This window comes from Anastrepha ludens, chromosome 6, assembly GCF_028408465.1.
Source record: "Anastrepha ludens isolate Willacy chromosome 6, idAnaLude1.1, whole genome shotgun sequence".
NCBI lineage: Eukaryota > Metazoa > Arthropoda > Insecta > Diptera > Tephritidae > Anastrepha > Anastrepha ludens.
The window spans coordinates 98,960,898-98,979,022 of record NC_071502.1 but is presented as its reverse complement, the minus strand read 5'-3'; the positions used below and the strand labels follow the sequence as shown (position 1 = coordinate 98,979,022).

Sequence of the window (18,125 nt, the reverse complement as noted above, 5' to 3'; positions counted from 1 at the left end):
TGTGTCTGTGCTTTTGGGCTATTGGCCTGCTTGTCGTTTGTGCGGTCACACTATTGGGCAGTCGATTTGTCGTCCGCCTCATCTCTCATTCACTCGCTCGTTTGTCCGTTGGCGACCCGCGCGCGCCTTTTTGCATGTACGTGTTTTCTCTTTGCTATGGATCGAATGTCTGTCGCTTTGCTATAGTTGTTGAGGAGTCAGTGGGACGTTAATTGTACGCCATATGCTCGCGCACTATCTTTCGTACCTTGACATAAAAATCTTTCACTTCTTCGTCAGCGCTTTAGTTCAATTTCGAACGGCTTCACGTCTGGCCACATTTATTGTCACAAACGCCATCTCGTCATCCGGCAGTGTAGACTAACGCGAAAAAATCGGCGAACGCAGTCAAATTATAGTGTTCAAGTGTGCAAGTACGAAGCAAAAAAAAAAAAATTCGCAAAAGTGATTATCGAATGCGAAAACGTTTTTTTTTCTGTTTTCTATTTTATTTGCAGCCTAACGAGGCCTGTTGCACAGTCTGGAACCTGCGGTTTCCACGCCTGCGCAGTGGCTGGCGCTTAACATTCAGCAGCGAGCAGACTTATCGAACGCTTCACTCACTCACCGATCGTTCGATCGTTTGTCCGCCGTGGGTTTCAATTATTCGTTTCATAAGAAAGCCAAAAAACAAAAAAAGACACCCAACACCAGTAATACTTTTCATACTGATACCGTCGATACGCGGCTTTTGGTTTATTTTTTTGATTGCTGCACCATTGCTGCTACCAACATTTTTGCCGCAGCCGATGTTGATGTGCTTTTTGTGCGTTGGCTGAACGCGTAGCGTCTGGGTTTGTGTGCGTGAGGCGGTTGCGTTGCTCGCTTTGTGCGAGAAAGTGAAATTAACGGAGAAATTTTAAGTGACCAATGAAAAGAATTGTAGCTTCTTCGATATTCGTGAAAGAATCTGAGAAGTAAGGCGTAAACCAAGTAAAGAAGAGTTTGAGCTTTTGAATTGCGCGAAACGTGAACTCGAAAACGGACGTGTTTTTAACTACTCAAAGAAAGCATGCAGGCATACATATATGTATGTATTTATTAAAAGATATATACATATTTATAAATTGTCAATAAAATGGTGAAATGGTGTTATTTCTTAACGATTTTTTTCAACAGAAAACGAAAAGTTATACAAGGCCGCTGACCCAATTACAAAGTTACCTGATTGTTAAAGAATTTGTATTGACTCCAAAGTGTTTGGCAAAATAATACAAAAAAAAAGCAAACAAACAAAAAGAAAAAAAACGAAAGGAAGCAGAAGCAACGGAGAAAGAAAAATTTCGTAAAATAAATTTTAATAACACGGGGAATATTCATGTATCCACACACGAATCTGCATACTGGAATAACTGCTGTTGATAGAAAGTGAGTTTGCAAGAGATTTTATAGACCTTTGTTTTGTTTTTCAGTTTGTTATAAAATATGTTCGGATTTTCTTATAAAACATTTAAAATGGGATTGATAAAAGTAAAGTAAACAAATAGAGAGACGTACATATGTACACCCCACCCTGTTTAGAAAACCCTGAGCAGTCTGATTTTAAAAAATTTTAATCAAAATACTTTACTTTATTTGGTCGCTTACACACTTTATTGTGCATTTGGCCGATCACCTCCTCCTATTTTTGCTGCGCGTCCTGAAGTTGTTTCCCAAACGTAGGGACGTACAGTTTTAAACCGCCTTCGAACAGCTGATGGTTTTCACTGAGGAGCTTCGTCATGACAGAATTTCATTCGGAGGTTTGTCATTGTCTGCTGAGCGGCAGGCGCTATTAGAAAAACACTGTTTCTATCATTTGGTCTTTCATGCCTGGATACTCGAACCTGCGCACTTCCGAATGTTAGCACCAACCCATTCGGCTAGGGCGGGCATCGTAGAATGATAGTACGAAAAAAAAAAAATTGTATAATCTATAAAAAACTTAAATCAGTCAATGCGGCTCCAGTGGGCATCCCTTTATTCTCAAGCAAGTTCTGGTTTAGGTGGGTATACAACGCGCAAGCCAACAGTAGATAGGGTGTGGAGCCCATTTCTGAGGTAACAAGCACAGAACTAGATCTCTCATCAAATTAGCCCGTCCTCCAGTTGGCACAGCGGTGCACATAGGACACATAGGTCGCGTATGGGGCTTACCTGACTTCTGTCGCAGCTGCGCCGAGGAGGAGGTGGAGAGCGTTGTACGTTTCCTCTGCTTCTATCCCGCTATGGCCAGAACGCGACATCGCTTTGTAAACTCTTAGCTCTTTGTACGTCTGCCAGACTTAGAATCTGCAACCTCTAACAGCTTTTCATAGTTTATTAGAGAGGCGAAGTGATTTTGGCGCATTGGGAATTAGAGGAGGAACTCGAGCTCAAACGAGTGCTATCACAAAGGGCCCGCGAGCCTAAGTGGGCTCCTTCACGCCGTTACACCATAACCTAACCTAACCTAAACTAAGGTGCCACAGAAACCATATTATGAATTTTCACACAGCTAAAAAATAATTGATTGTGGTTTCAAGTCCTTTAACTATTTAATGGCTAAAAACTTTAAAACTTCTTTAAAAGCCAATGATGCACTTACGGCATCTCGTGAGCCACCTAAGTGTTTTGATTGAAATTGTTACCGGTTTTGGAATTTGTTCGGCGAACCGTGAAAAAATCATTGCTCTAGCGAATATCCATTTGCAAACCAATTTAGGCGTCGCTAAGTATTTTAGTAAGCAGATACTCGGCATCTCGCTGTATTTGCATATAATTTGAAACATCAATAGAGTCTTACTATGGAACTCTCAGCGATTACTGAGCATAGTATCCGCTTTTAATGGGAAAAAAATGAAAAATGTCTGACGAGCTCGGCATGATGAGCTCCGCAAGCATCACATGCGCCACACTGGCCACATGAGTTTCGATGTGGTGCAGCTGCTAATGTTTCTTCGCTTCGCTAGTCCTGAGCTTGCAAGAAATCAGCAAAATGTCAAACCTCTTCTAGCTCACTGCGAGCAATCTCCTTAAAATAAAAAGCATATATATTTTGGGGAATGAAATCAATTTCTGCATTTCAACTGCACTTAGAGAAGTGGTTCCCCACATTCCACACAAATAAATGAAATTGGAAAAATTCAGTGCATCTTCAAGAAATAATTTCTCATGTTTCTCATATAAAGCAAACACAATTTAAAGCACTTTTTGAAAGCAGACAGACAGACAGCGAAATATATGAAGAAAGAAAATTTGGTACTATACTCGCGAATACGTATTTGTAAAGGTCAGACGGCCAACGAGTTACCCACCAAGCGACACAAATATAGCGCCTGCATATTTTTACCAGTTTATGGTATTTTTTTTTTTTTTTGTTTTTTAAGTGTTCATTATTTTTTATAATAATAGAGCTCACTGTCTAACAAAAACCATATTAAAGCAAATTTCGAAGTTTATAAAAAAAAATAAGAAAAATTCCATAAACTTTTCATAAAAATTTCATAATTTTTACATAGAATTTCTAGAAAACTTTTCGGTATGCAGTTTCATAGCCTAATACATTTTAGTTTATTAAAGTGCAAGTTTTAAGTCCTTAAAAATTCCGTTGGTTTTATAATTTTTGTTCTGGAAGATGTTGCGCATTTTCTCGCCAGTGAACGACATTTTTCTTTTATATGGGTGCAAATGCGCAATACTTCAGTGAAAAAAAAAAATGTTTCAAAAATCAACTCGAATTTTGTGCTACTTAAAACTTGGACTTTGTAAAACTAAAATTTAATGAACTATAAAATTGCATGCCAAAAATTTCTTTGGGAATTCGAATAAAAAATAATAATAACGTGGAATTAAGAAGAAAAGTTTGTGAAATTTTTGTGATTTTTATACAAAGTTAGAAACTAGGATTTACATGGTTTTTGTTACAAAAGGAGCTACCCTTTTACAAAAAAAAAAAAAAAAATTAGAACGTAAAAAGGAAGAAAAATATTCAAAATTTAGTAAAAATATATATTAAAAAATATTCAGATGAAAACTTAGACTTTGCAAGACTAAAATTTATTGCACTATAAAACTGCATGCCAAAAATGTCTCTATAAACTGTAATAAAAAACGTGGAATTAAGAAGAAAAGTTGGTGGAATCTAGGATTTATCAAACAATATGGAAAATTAGAAAAAGAAACAAAAATAATCACAACTTTTCAAAATATTCAGATACTATCGTTTATTGCGGAACTGGCTGAGACTGGCTTGGTTTATTCAATCGAAGCCACCTTTTCGATGTTGCGGTACGCATTTATTTTTTCCTTTTGGTGGCTACAAACGTTTTAAATTAATAAAAATTGAACCGAATTATTAAATTCACACATGCGTAGTACATAACATGCACATTTTGATCATCTGCATTTTGCGTCTATCTCCACAACAATTAATTTTTGATGCAACACAACGCAAGTCGGGTGACTCTCAGCTTGCCGTAAGTCTTTGAAAAATCCAAAAAAATGCAAGAGAAGAAAAAATAGCTGTAAATATAATTGAAAAAACGTGGTATCTGGGTATGCACTCACACATGCACGCGCATCTGCTAAAAGCGAACTATGCAAATCAAATATGCGCGAAAAATATATAAATTACATGATATATCGAGTTCAAGGCTCGGAATAAATTAGTTGGATATCAATTTATGAAAACAGATGAGCAAAAACAACGTATTGCTATCATATTTACAAATTCCCACACAACCTTGAGCTCGAAATATAGATTGAAAAATTAATTAGTGATACCAAATATTTTGAAATACATGAAAAGCAAAAAATTAGGTTTCTGTGAAGTTGCTCACACAGTTTTGAGCTGGATTAATTGATTAATAGAAAAATTTAGAAATTGAAAGACAAGTTAATAATTTAAAAAAGTTGAAAAGTGAAAAAAAAAACATTTAAAAAAAATAAAATTTAAAAAAAGATCAGAAATTAAAAAGGTTTAAAATTAAAAAATTAAAATGAAAATTGAAAAAGGTTTAAAATTAAAACAGTTTAAAATTAAGAAAAGTTAGAAATTAAAAAAAGTTGAAACTTAAGGAAAAGGTAAAAATTAAAACAGTTAAAAATTGAAAAAAGTTATGAATCAAAAAAAGTTAAAATTTAAAAAAAATTTAAAGAAAGGTAAAAATAAAAAAAGTTTAAAATCAAAAAAGTTTTAAATTAAAAAAAAATTAGAAAACAGTATAAATTAAATGAAGTTTAAAATTAAGAAAGATAAAAATTAAAGGTTAAAAATTAAACGTAAACTAAAATTAAAAGTAAAAATTAAAAAAAGTTAAAAATTAAAAAAAAAATTACTTAAAGAAAGTTTAAAATTAAAAAAAAGTTTAAGTTTTAAATTTAAAAAAATTAGAAAATGGTATAAATCGTATAAATAATTAAAAAAAGTAATGAATTTAAAAAATTTAAGAATTAAATAAAGGTAAAAATTAAAAAGAAGTTAAAGAATTTGAAAATTAAAAAAATTTATGGATTAGAAAGAGTTAAAAAACACATTTAATAAAAAATGTTTAGACTTACAAAAGGTAAAAATTAAAAAAAGTAATGAATTAGAAAAAATTTAAGGATTAAAAAAGGTAAAAATTAAAAAAAAGTTAAAATTAAAAAAAGTAAAAAATTAAAAATAAGTTAAAATTAAAAAGAGTTAAAAATAAAAAACAAAACAAAGAATTAAATAAAGGTAAAAATTAAAAATAAGTTAAAATTAAAAAACAAAACAAAGAATTAAATAAAGGTAAAAATCAAAAATACAATAAGTTAAAATTAAAAAAAGTTAAAATTTAAAAAAATTACAAAAAGGTAAAAATAAAAAAAAAGTTTTAAATTCAAAAAGTTTTAAATTTAAAAAAGTTAAGAAAATGGTATAAATTAAAAGAAGTTTAAAATCAAGAAAGATAAAAATTAAAAAAAGTAAAAATTAAAAAAATTTAAAATTAAATAAAAATTAATTAAAGAAAGTTTACAATTAAACAAAGTTGTAAATAAAAAAAAAATTAGAAAATGGTATAAATTAAATGAAGTAATGAATTTTAAAAAATTTAAGAATTAAAAAAGGTAAAAATTAAAAAGAAGTTAAAATTAAAAAAAAGTTAAAAATTCAAAAATTTGAAAATTAAGTTAAAGTTAAATTAATTAAAGTTAAAATTAAAAAAAAGTTAAAAATTAAAAAATTTTTAAATAAAAAAAATTTATGAACTAAAACAGTTAAAAAAAAAAACATTTTAATAAAAAAAGTTTCGAATTAAAAAAGGTAAAAATTATAAAAAGTAATGATTTAAAAAAAATTTAAGAATTAAAAAAGAAATTAAAAATTAAAAGAAGTTAAAATAAAAAAAAAAGTTGAAAATTAAAAAAATGTTTAAACTAAAAAAATTTATAAATTCAAAAAAGTTAAAAAAAAAAACATTTTAATAAAAAAAGTTGAGATTAAAAAGGGTAAAAATTAAAAAAAAAAGTTGATAAGTAAAAAATTAAAAAGAAGTTAAAAGTAAAAAAACTCAACGGACGACATAGTGCTCATGGTTTCAGAAATGTTTCCACCCACAATCAGTGAGATTATGGAAGGAGCTCTAGTATTACTCAGCAATTGGGCCACATACTGTGGTTTAAGTGTAAACCGAAGCAAAACCGAACTGATGTTATTCACTAAGACAACCAAGGTACCAAACTTTAATGCCCCAAAACTAGACGGCGTTAGTCTTACGCTAACCCAACAGGCAAAATAAATAGGTGTCATCTTAGACCCCAAACTCAGCTGGAAGTCCAACGTAGAGTACAGGGTAAAGAAAGCGAAGATAGCACTTTACACGAGTAAGAAAATGTTGGGTAAAAAAGGGGGTCTCCAACCAAAACTATCCAATTGGTCCTACACAACCATTGTAAGGCCAATAATAACATATGCGGCACTACTTTGGTAGTCCGCAACAGAAAAGAAATACAACCAAACTAGGCTGAACAAAATAAAAAGAACAGCGTGTGCTACTAAAGCGCTCATAACTTATCTACTGCCATTAGATTTACATATAAAAACAATCACTACTTGCAGCGCGGTGAGACTCAGACATAGGAAGCTGGACGACAAAGTCCTGCCATCACAGTAAGATCTTACTACAGGGACCCACGCTGCTCAAAAACCGATCAGACTACACAGTCCCCGACCTAAACTTCAAGAAAGACTTTACGGTACGTTTTCCACCGAGAGCCGAATGGAGCAAAGGGAAGGTGATTGGAAAATACGATATTGAAATCTATACTGACGGTTCTAAGATGAACTGTGATGTAGGAGCTGGCTTCCATTCGGAGCCACTCAATCAATCTCAGTCAATCCGACTTCCTGACTATGCCAGCGTGTTCCAGGCAGAACTCGTAGCGATCGAAGAAGCATGCAAATGATTAAAACTGTACAAGGAAGTTGGTGCAAGAGTAGCTACATATATTCTCCGACAGTCAAGCAGCTATCAAGGCCTTAGACTCCAACTCCATTTCATCCAAAGTACTCTTACAGTGTAGAGAGGAGCTGGAACTACTTAGTCATTAGCTTGAAATTACTCTGATATGGGTTCCCGGTCATAGGAACATACGGGGTAATGAGATAGCAGATGAGCTAGCAAGAAAATATTCGATACTAAACATAGCAGAGGCGGTGGTAGTCTCCACATCTCTGAATACAATAAAAGTATCCATTGCTTCACACTATCATGCTTTAACCGAAAGAAGATGGAAGCAATTAACTAGATGCACTACAACAAGAAAAACATGGCCGTGGTATAAAATCGAAAGAAGGAATCACTTGTTCTCGACCAAACATTTCACGCATCACTGCAGCCCTTACAGGTCACTGGAAGGTAGGGGATCATGCAGCCAGACTCAACCTCCCCTTCAATCCCATCTGCAGAAACTGTCAAGCGGAGGTGGTGAAGGAAAGTCTTTTCCACTACTTATGTGAATGTCCAGGGCTAGGTAGGGCACGACTCCGCTCCTTTGGTAAGCCTTTCCTGCAGCAAATTAATGAGATCTCAGACATCGGGATAAAGAATTTGCTGCTATACTTGGACCTTTATTAAAAAAAAAACAAAGACATCATCACACGAGGACAGTGGTAGTAAAACGGTGCTGGTCACTATTTAGGATTATTTCAGTCGAAATACTCAACCACTTCAACAACAACAACAGCAACAACAACAAAAAACTCAAGATTAGAAAATTAGAAATTAAGAAAACGTTAAATTTAAACGAACTTTAAAATTAAAAAGGGAGAAATTAAAAAAAATGTTTAATTAAAAAAATTTAAAATTAGAAAGAGGTTTAAAATTAAAAAAAAAATTTTAAAAAATTAAAATCAAAGAATATATTTAAAAAGTTAAAAATTAAAAAAGTTGAAAATTAAGAAAAAGTTAAAAATTAAAAAAAGCTTAAAATTAAAAAGGGAAAAATTAAAAAAAGTATGAAAATTAAAAAAAAGTTTAATATAAAAAATGTTAAAAATTAGAAAGAAGGTAAAAATTATAGAGCAGATGATAATATATAATAAAGCAATTATTTATTATTTAATTCAAAAAGGAGTTTATTATCTGGAAACTAAAGCTTTGCAAAATAATTTTCGGAAGAAATTTTTTATGACACACAATAAAAAGTGGCGCAAAATTAATCACCCTGTCGAAAAATTTATAGTTTTGGAGTCTATCAAGTATTAAGAATCGATTATCAAAAAAATTATTCTCGAGAAAATAAATGTTTCCAAAATAATGTTTGAAAGATTTTTTATGACACGAAATAAAAAGCTTTGTAGCTTTGGAGTCTATTATCTATCAGGAATCTATTATCTATCAGGAATCTATTATCAAAAAATTATTCTCCAGAAAATTAATTTTTCCTAAATAGTTTTTGAAAGAATTTTTATGACACGAAATAAAAAGTGGCGCAAAATTAATCACCCTGTCGAAAGGTTTATAGTTTTGGAGTCTATTACCTATTAAGAATCTATTATCAAAAAAATTATTATCTGGAAACTAAATTTTTGCAAAATAATTTTTGAAACAATTTTTATGACACGAAATAAAAAGTGGCGCAAAATTAATCACCCTATGGAAAGATTTATTTTTTTGGAAATTACTTTGTGTGTCAAGCATATTTGACACTTGCGAACTAAACAGTTGGAGTATTTAAACAGACAAACAATGGAACGCGCAAAGGTAAAAATAAAGATTTCCATTACTCAAAATGATTATTCATTTAGTAAAAAAGTTATTCAAAAACAAAATGGGATGATTAGTTTTGCGCCACCTTGTATAATGCCGTATTGAATATTGTCTTCCATTACACTAAAAAATGTGGTTCAAACAGCCTAAATATCATCCTCTGATAAGCCAAAAACTTACCAACTTGTTAATGAATCACAATCAATGGTCCACCGACACATGCATACATAAACACACACACACACATCTCGACGTGCTAACTATAAAATGTTGCCCAGAGGTAAGCGAAACCTTTCAAGGTTACAAGCGCACATAATCTATGTATGTATGCAAAGTGTATGTATGTATGTGCAAAACTTCCATATATTTGTATTTGTAAATATTCAACTAACAATTTCACTTAAATTCCACTACGATTTCAATGAAACTTTCCCGCCCAGTCTGAGATTCAAGTGTAAGAGTGATTCGTAAATTAAAAAACAACAAAATCCTACAAATGATTGGAGACTAAATAAATAGTATTCTTAGCACATCTTTGTTGTATTTATTATTGGAATTTACACATCGAACGGAACGGAACTCTCGCACAAATAAAACATATTTTTTTGGACAAAAAACAAAAAAGAAAAAAAATAATAAAAGCATCACTCGACAGTAACTCAACATGTGTATACACTTGTGTACATATGTACATATGTGTGTGTGTGCCTGTTTGCATACATAAAAACGACAGATTGCGCATGCGCATGGGATTTTGTTAAAATAAAATCAGCTACAGTGAAAAGCGCGTGTGACTTTTTTCTTTTGCTATTTCGGTAAACAAAGGAGTGCTCGGGGAGTTCATAACACACACACACATGCATTCATACCTACATATTGTACATATAAACTTGTTCATGGTTATGCAATCTTGGAGTCGCGTAATGATTGAGCAGTAAAGTGCCTTTTGAGGGAGTCGGGGAGGTAGCGTGTCCAATGAAATTTAAGATATTTCGATGCTACTTTTTCAAAATGATTTATATGTAGAAGATATGAGCAGTTAAAAAACACACAAGTTGTTCAAAATATGTATGCACATATGTATGCTATAATAAAAATGATTAAAATTAATGAAAAACGTTTCTTCTCAAAATTGGATAAAAAAAACTTAAAATTTGAGAATTCATAAAAATTATAATAATTATGGAAAATTTTAAAATTTTGAAATATAATAAAAAAATAAGATTTTAAAAATAATAAAAACACTGAAAATTAAAGAAAACTTTAAAATTTTGAAAATTAATATAGTTAAAAACAAATTAAAGTTTCAAAATTAGTAAAAGTTCTAAAACTTAAAGAAAAACTCTAAAATTTTGAGAATTGGTCAAAAAACTTAAAATTTTAAAATTGATAAAGTTTTAAAATTAATAAAAATTATAAACATTAATGGAAACCTTTAAAATTTTGAGAATTATCCAAAAAACAACTTAAAATTTGAAAATTAATAATAATTAATGAAAAACTTAAAATTTTGAGAATTGATAAAAAATAGTGCACAACTTTAAAATTTTGAGAATTATTAAAAAAAAAGTTTAAGTTAATAAAAATTTTAAAAATTATGAAAAACTTTACAATTTTGAGAATTAAATAAAAAAACTTAAAATTTGAAAATTCATAAAAATTAATATATAATAATTATGAAAAACTTAAAAATTTTGAGGTACAACAAAAAATTAATAGAAACTATAAAAATTCATAAAAAATTTAAAATTTTGAGAACTAATAAAAAAACTTCAAATTTGAAAATTAATAAAATTTATTATTAAAATTAAAACTAATTAAATTTAAAAAAAATATTAAAAATAATTATGGAAAACTTTGAAATTTTGAGAATTATTAAAAAAAAATTAAAAATTAATGGAAAACTTTAAAATTTTGAGAATTAAAATCTTTAAATTTGAAAATTAATGAAAAACTTAAACTTTTGAGAATTGATAAAAAATAGTGCAAAACTTTAAAATTTTGAGAATTAGTAGAACAAAAAAGTTTAAGTTAATAAAATATTTTCAAAATTATGAAAAATTTTAAAACTTTGAGATATAATAAAAAAAAACGATTTAAATTAATGTATAATAAATTAAACTATAAAAATTAATAAAAACCTTCTAATTTGTAAATTCATAAAATTTATTATTAAAATTAAGCCTAAATAAATTTAAAAAAATACATTAAAAATACTTATGAAAAACTTTTTAAACTTTGAGAAATATTAAAAAAAAATTTGAAAATTAATAAAAATTAATGAAAAACTTTAAGATTTTGAGAATTAGTCAAAACAAAAATTTTTTTAAATTAATGAAAAATTTTAAGTAGTGAAAACCTTTAAAATTTGGAGAATTAGTTATAAATAAAATTATAAATTTTAATAATTATAAATTTTCACAATTGGTAAAAAAAATTATATTTGAAAATTAAAAAAAATTATAAAAACTAATAAAAGTTTTAAAATTTTGAAAACTAGTTAGAAAAAACTTCAAATTTGGAAATTAGTAAAAATTCTAAAACTTAACGAAAAACAATGAAATTTTGATAATTAGTAAAGAAATTAAACTTGAAAATTAATAAAAATTATAAAAACTAAAAAAATGTTCCAACTTCATTTAAATTTATGAAAAACTTTAAAATTCTGAAAATTAGACAACAAAATCTTCAAATTTGAAAAAAAAGAATTTGAAAATGAAAAACAAAAATTTTAAAATTAATAAAGAACTTAAAATGTTGAGAATTAGTGAAAAAAAACACACTGAAACCTCATACAAATTAATGAAAAACTTTAAAATTTTAAAAATTTGTCAAAAGAAACTTAAATTTTGAAAAAAATTGAATTTGAAAATTAAAAAAATTCCAAAAATTAATAAAGAACTTAAAATTTGGAGAATTAATCATTGATAATTGAATTGATAAAAATTAATGAAAAACTTTACAATTTTAAGAATTTTACTAATTAATTTACTAGCCAACAGTTTAAAACTTTAAAATTGGTAAAAAAGTGAAAATTATAAAAATTAATGAAAAACTTTCCAAATTTTTTAAAAATTGGCGAGAATTTTAAAAATTGATAAAGTAAACACTAAAACACGTTTTATTACAAAGTTTGCTTAATTTTTGTATGACATCAAAAATTGTGAGCAAAAAATAAATTTAAAAAAAAAAAATGAAAGCATTAAACTTTTGATTTCAATAAAAATGCGTTTTAAGTGGTTTATTAAAAAACAAATAGATGGATGTATACATATGTATATTTTTCAAAAGGTACAAACTCTTATTTATTTGGTGAAAAATTGCAAAAATAATATTTTTGATAAACATTAAAACATAAACGTTTTTGAATTAAAAAAAACATCATTGACAATTTTTTTCATTTTTTATTAAAAAAAATATATGTGCGTATGTGTAAATTTTCCAAAAAGTTAGAAATATCTTTTATTTTCGAAAATATTGGAGAAATAATATTTTTAACAAAACTTTGAAACAAAAACATTTTTTAGTTACAAAAACATGCATTTTAAATTTTTTATAAAAAAAACTATATTTGGGTATAGTTTCAGATACATAATTTTGTTTATTTAGGGAAATATTAATTCTTGCACAAATTTCTGAAAAATCTATACTCTTTTAATATAAATATGACAGAAAATATTTCCCAGTTACTATTTTGGATATTATGAATTAAGTTTTTTTCTTCAGAAATTCCCGCTTTACTTTATAATGCAATAGTATTTTCATCAAAAAAGTCAATATTGCCTTATCGCTAAAGCTTCACATCTCATATTTGCACTCGTACTTTTAACTGTTACCTGTCGACTGTTGCTGAAATGAATTATCTGTGAGTGGCGCTTAGCAGAAGCAGACTCAGTTAATCGCACAGAAACGTACAAACCAGCAACACGTAATAATCATTCATCAACAGTCCACAATGGACGAGCTACCAAGTAATGCACCGATCGGTCAACTAAACGAGAGCCAATCAGCCGACAACCTCAACAGCTCAACTTTGACAGCAACAAATCAGGCAATGATGCGCGAAGACACAAGTAAACACATACAAACGCACGAAAATTTTAAAAATGTAAAATGAAAAATTTAAAAATTTTAATGCTTTTGAAAACTTGTAAGCCATAAAAATATGGGTGTAAGTATGGAAGTGTTACTACATGTGTACGTGTATGTGTATGTGTATGTGTTTGTGTACATGTATGACCCACTTCCACCTGTTGGCTATAGCGGCTTTTGTTAATGGGCCAAGACGTTAAGGCATAAATGTGTCGTCGTCGGCGTCGTCTTCGTCATCGGCGTCGTCATTTAAGCCTTTGAAATCAGCGTTTGCGCATGCGTACTGGTGTGCTCGTTTGCGAGGCGTGGAGTTATGCGAATTCGTGCGTGCTTTCAAATTTTTATACATACATACACATGTAAATATGTATACTTCTTAATTCGCTAACCGCGGAGACTTTCTTCTGTACGCAAGCGCCCACTTTTCGTTTCCCCATTTCCCAACACGTTTGTTCTCTTTCGTCATACGTTCTAGTGCCGCCTGGCGGTTAAGCAAGCAACCGCAACACACTAACCAGTTTAACGCTCCACTCGACCACTCAACTAAGCTTATTCATTCAGTTCGACACACTGACGTATTGAGCAGCGTAAGCGATAATTTGAAACATTTATAATTTTTTTTTGTTACTTGTTTTTGTTTCCGAAAAAAAGAAAGACGAAAAATGAGTTGACCTACTTCCGCTTTACGGTTTATTTAGCCTAAAAATTAAACCAGTTAACTTGTCGGTCTACAACAACCCGGTTTGGATGTTTCAAAGTTAGTTGGCGGACCATTTGAGACTCGGTTAATTACGGGAGGCCCAGTCACAGTATTTGAAGCGTGCAATTAATATTAAAAACATTTTTTGTGATAATATCTCAAAAAGTCCACATCTCTGCTTGATAGTTAAAAGGCAAGCATATGATTCCCTATGAGACTACTAATGGTAGGTTTGGTTATGAACCACATCGCTGGGAGGTATGAGAGGTATAGTCAATGCTTCCTGGGCAAATGGTGTGCACTTTAAGTTTTTTGGGGTCTCACATATAGGAAGGCTGAGCAATTTAGTGCAGAATGCAAGGGCTGATTGGATTCGTCAAGAAATTAAGAGCATGAAAGGAAAGAATGCAGATTGACTGAGCGAAAAAATAGTTATTTGTGGTCAACATAGAAACTATGTTGCTTAAGAGCAGTCCACCTGATATTCTCTTCTAGTATCATCACAATTTGTATGAGCTGCTGAAAATATGACAAATATGCATATTAAACCATGCCAACTTACTGGAAAAAAGTCTGCACACATCCCTCAGTCTAAAGTATTTTTTGCAAGGCAATTTCGAAAACGGGTTGGTGCGTGACTATCATTCGGAGTTCACAGAGAGAACGTCGGTTCGAATCTCGGTGAAACAACAAAATTAAGAAAAATATTTTTCTAATAGCGGTCGCCCCTCGGCAGGCAATGGCAAACCTCCAAGTGTATTTCTGCCATGAAAAAGCTCCTCATAAAAATATCTGCCGCTCGGAGTCGGCTGGAAACTGTAGGTCCCCCATTAGTGGAACAACATCAAGACGCACGCCATAAATAGGAGGAGGAGCTCGGCCAAATACCCAAGAAGGGTGTACGCGCCAATTATATATAGTATATATATAATTTCGAAAACAAATGCAGTCGAAAAAAATTTTTTTTAAAGATTTTTCATCATATCTTCAGCATGTAGAATCGGACCATAAAGTGTGATATATCGATGTTTTTTTTTTTGGTTCAAAGTTTCTGGAATTCAAGAACCTTCTATTATACTTACTTACTTACCATAATTTAGCTCTCATATCATCCTTAAAGCGTAGGCCTGCTCGGTTAACTTTTTTTTGCGGTACGGTCTAGGCCACAATGGGCCAATGAATGATATATAAATTAGCCGAAATGAGTGCAAGGTCCCAATATTAAGCTCTTAAAGTTGCAGCACCTTACAGTGAGAGTATTTATAGGGAAAAAATTCAGAGGGCTCGCCAAATTCAGAGCGTTAACCGGCTCTCAGCGCATTTGAAAGCATCGGCTGATGGATTGACGTTAGGTAGGTAGGTAGGCTGGCTGTCGCAATGACACACTTAGACCTTTCATAGGTACATTGTGCTACCACTGGAACTTATCCTTACCCTGTCTGTTCCTTTTCAAACCACCCGATAGCCTTAACAAACGAGCAAAGCGTCGTTAGTTTTAGATGCGCTAAGTCCGCTACATCAATTAAAAATGCCATGTGAAGAGTGCGGCGCCTCCTCGTCGCTAAGCTTTCACACTCACTTAAAAGATGTCTGACCGTTTCTTCTTCTTCTGTATTTAGACAGCTTCTACAGAAATCGAAGCACGGGAGTCCTGACCTCCTAGCGTGGCTGCCTATTAAGCAATCATCAGTGAATACCACTATAATTTTTCTTATAGCTTCTCTGTTAAATCTTAATATGCTTTTAGATCGACCGCTGTTCCATTTCAGCCATGTCTGTCTGCTTAGTTCGCCTGTTGAGAGGTTTTGCCAACTTGTATGCACCTTTTTGATGGTTTCCTTATCTATAAGTAGCTTACAAGTGGCTATAGGCATAGGAATCAGCGTCTTATCCACTTGGAGGTCGAGCGTTGTACCGATTCGAGCAAGTTCATCTGCCTTGCAGTTCCCTGCTATACTGACGTTGACGGTTGACGTTACCGCGCAGTTGCAGCCAACACTTGAAAGGGATTATCTTTAAAAAATAAAAGTCATGAATGGTTCTACACAAAAATAATTCAATTTGAATATTCGTTGTTTTATTTAAATGTATAATCCGATACCTCTAAATTGATCACCCTTTACAAGAAAAATACAAATTGGCTGAAAGATAAGAAAACTATTACTGGGCATTACTAATAAAAAAAAAAAATGAAAGTGCATTTTGTATACAAAAAAAAAAATAATAATAATAAAATATGGTTTCATAGATATGTCGTGAAGAAATAACACAGGTCTACATGGTTTTTTATATGCAACTAGTGGCCGGTATATTTTTGTGTATTAAATACTATTCTTGCATCCAAAAAATCCGTACTATTGAATACGTAATTTTTAATTAAAAAAAACTGACAGCAAATTTGTAAACAACAACAAACCCGAAAACCGCTGATTAGCCATTTTGAAAAACTTAACTCAATGTAAGTTAATAATTTGCAACTCAAATATATCACTAGACCTCAAAAGATTAACACCATTTCACTCAAAGCGGTTTACTTTTTTTGGCACTGGTGCGGAGGCTTTTTATAGCGTAATTCCGAAGCTTTATTTCTTAGTATTTTAGAGTACATGGATTGAAGTCTCACGTTTTCGAGAAAAAAAATGATAAAACAACTACAAAAAACTTCAAACATACATTTTCATGGGTTTTCCCCCCAACTTTCTTAAAACTTTTTGGACACTTTAGGCCTCTCAATCATGTTTAAAATAAATAAATAATTGGCGTGTACACTTCTGTTAGGTGTTTGGCCGAGCTCCTCCTCCTATTTGTGGTGTGCGTCTTGATGTTGTTCCACAAATGGAGGGACCTACAGTTTCAAGCCGACTCCGAACGGCAGATATTTTTATGAGGAGCTTTTTCAAGGCAGAAATACACTCGGAGGTTTGCCATTGCCTGCCGAGGGGCGACCGTTATTAGAAAAATGTTTTTATTAATTTTGCCTTCACCGAGATTCGAACCAACGACCTCTCTGTGAATTCCGAATGGTAATCACGCACCAACCCATTCGGCTACGGCGACCGTCATGTTTAGCTCACCAAAATACATCGAAAACCAATCCCATGTACCCAATTTTTATTACCCCAATTTTCTTAAAACCATGACTTGTTGGACACTTATGGAGCACAAAATTATCCTATGATCAGAGAGATAATAATAAGAAATAAAACAAAACAGGGTTAAATTTCAGGCAAATTTATTTTAACTCCTTCAAAATATGACCCGTCTGAAGCAACACACATGTGCCAACGTTTAACCCAGTCCTCCATGCACCCCTGGTAGGCCGACGAAGGGATGGCCTTCAGCTTCTTCGTCGCATTCGCTTTGATCTCCTCTATCGACTGAAATATCCTTCCACGAAGTGGTAACTTCAACTTGGGAAGCAAAAAGAAGTCGCACGGAGCCATATCAGGTGAATATGGGGCTTGCACGATGGTATTTACTTGGTGTTTGGTCAAATTATCCAGCACAATTTGGGCTCATTGCGATGTCGCGTCATCATCATGCAAAATCCAAGAATTGTTTGCCCACATTTCCGGCCGTTTGCGACGTACAGCATCTCTTAAACGATCCGATGACGCTAAAAAGTGACTGATGTGTGTCTTACAGTCCTACAGGGTTTGATTGATAAGTAATGAGGAGGAAAATGATCGTTGGACCTTCCCCTTCCACTAGAAACCGGTCCCAATTCGCTGGCAACAGCGGTGCAGTCAACATCGCTCCGCGCGTGAAAGCTGTTTTAAAAGTGTGTTAGGATTTTGCGGTGGCGAAAATGCAGCGATCGTTGGAGCAACGTTACTCGATCAAATTTTGCGTAAAGCTAAACAAAACGAGTACCGAAACCATTGGGCTACTCAAGGAGGCCTACGGGGACCAATATCTGTCCAGTGCCCAGGTAAAACGGTGGCACAAGTCGCTCAAGGAAGGTCGGAAGGACGTCGAAAACGAACAGCGACCTGGAAGACCGTCGACGACGCAAACAGATGAAGATGTGAACCGGGTTCGTGAATTTTTGAACAATGACCGTCGTGCTAGTCTACGTGAGATCAGTAAAGAGTTAA

At 31.9% G+C, this 18,125-nt stretch overlaps 1 protein-coding gene across 8 annotated transcripts in view; it reads left to right on the top strand.

The window, feature by feature from the left end:
• Positions 1-18,125, top strand: part of LOC128868237 (putative fatty acyl-CoA reductase CG5065) — a 177,579-nt gene that overhangs the window by 91,840 nt on the left and 67,614 nt on the right. Inside the window, exons 1-3 of one of the 8 annotated variants that reach the window (XM_054110090.1) lie at positions 226-413; positions 498-1,069; positions 1,159-1,407. The exons of 5 other annotated variants lie outside the window; for them this stretch is intronic. The gene's annotated coding sequence lies outside the window, so the exon portion shown is untranslated. Of the gene's footprint in view, positions 1-225; positions 414-497; positions 1,408-18,125 lie in introns of those variants that run through there. 2 more of the 8 variants (XM_054110091.1, XM_054110087.1) reach the window with 2 other exon arrangements.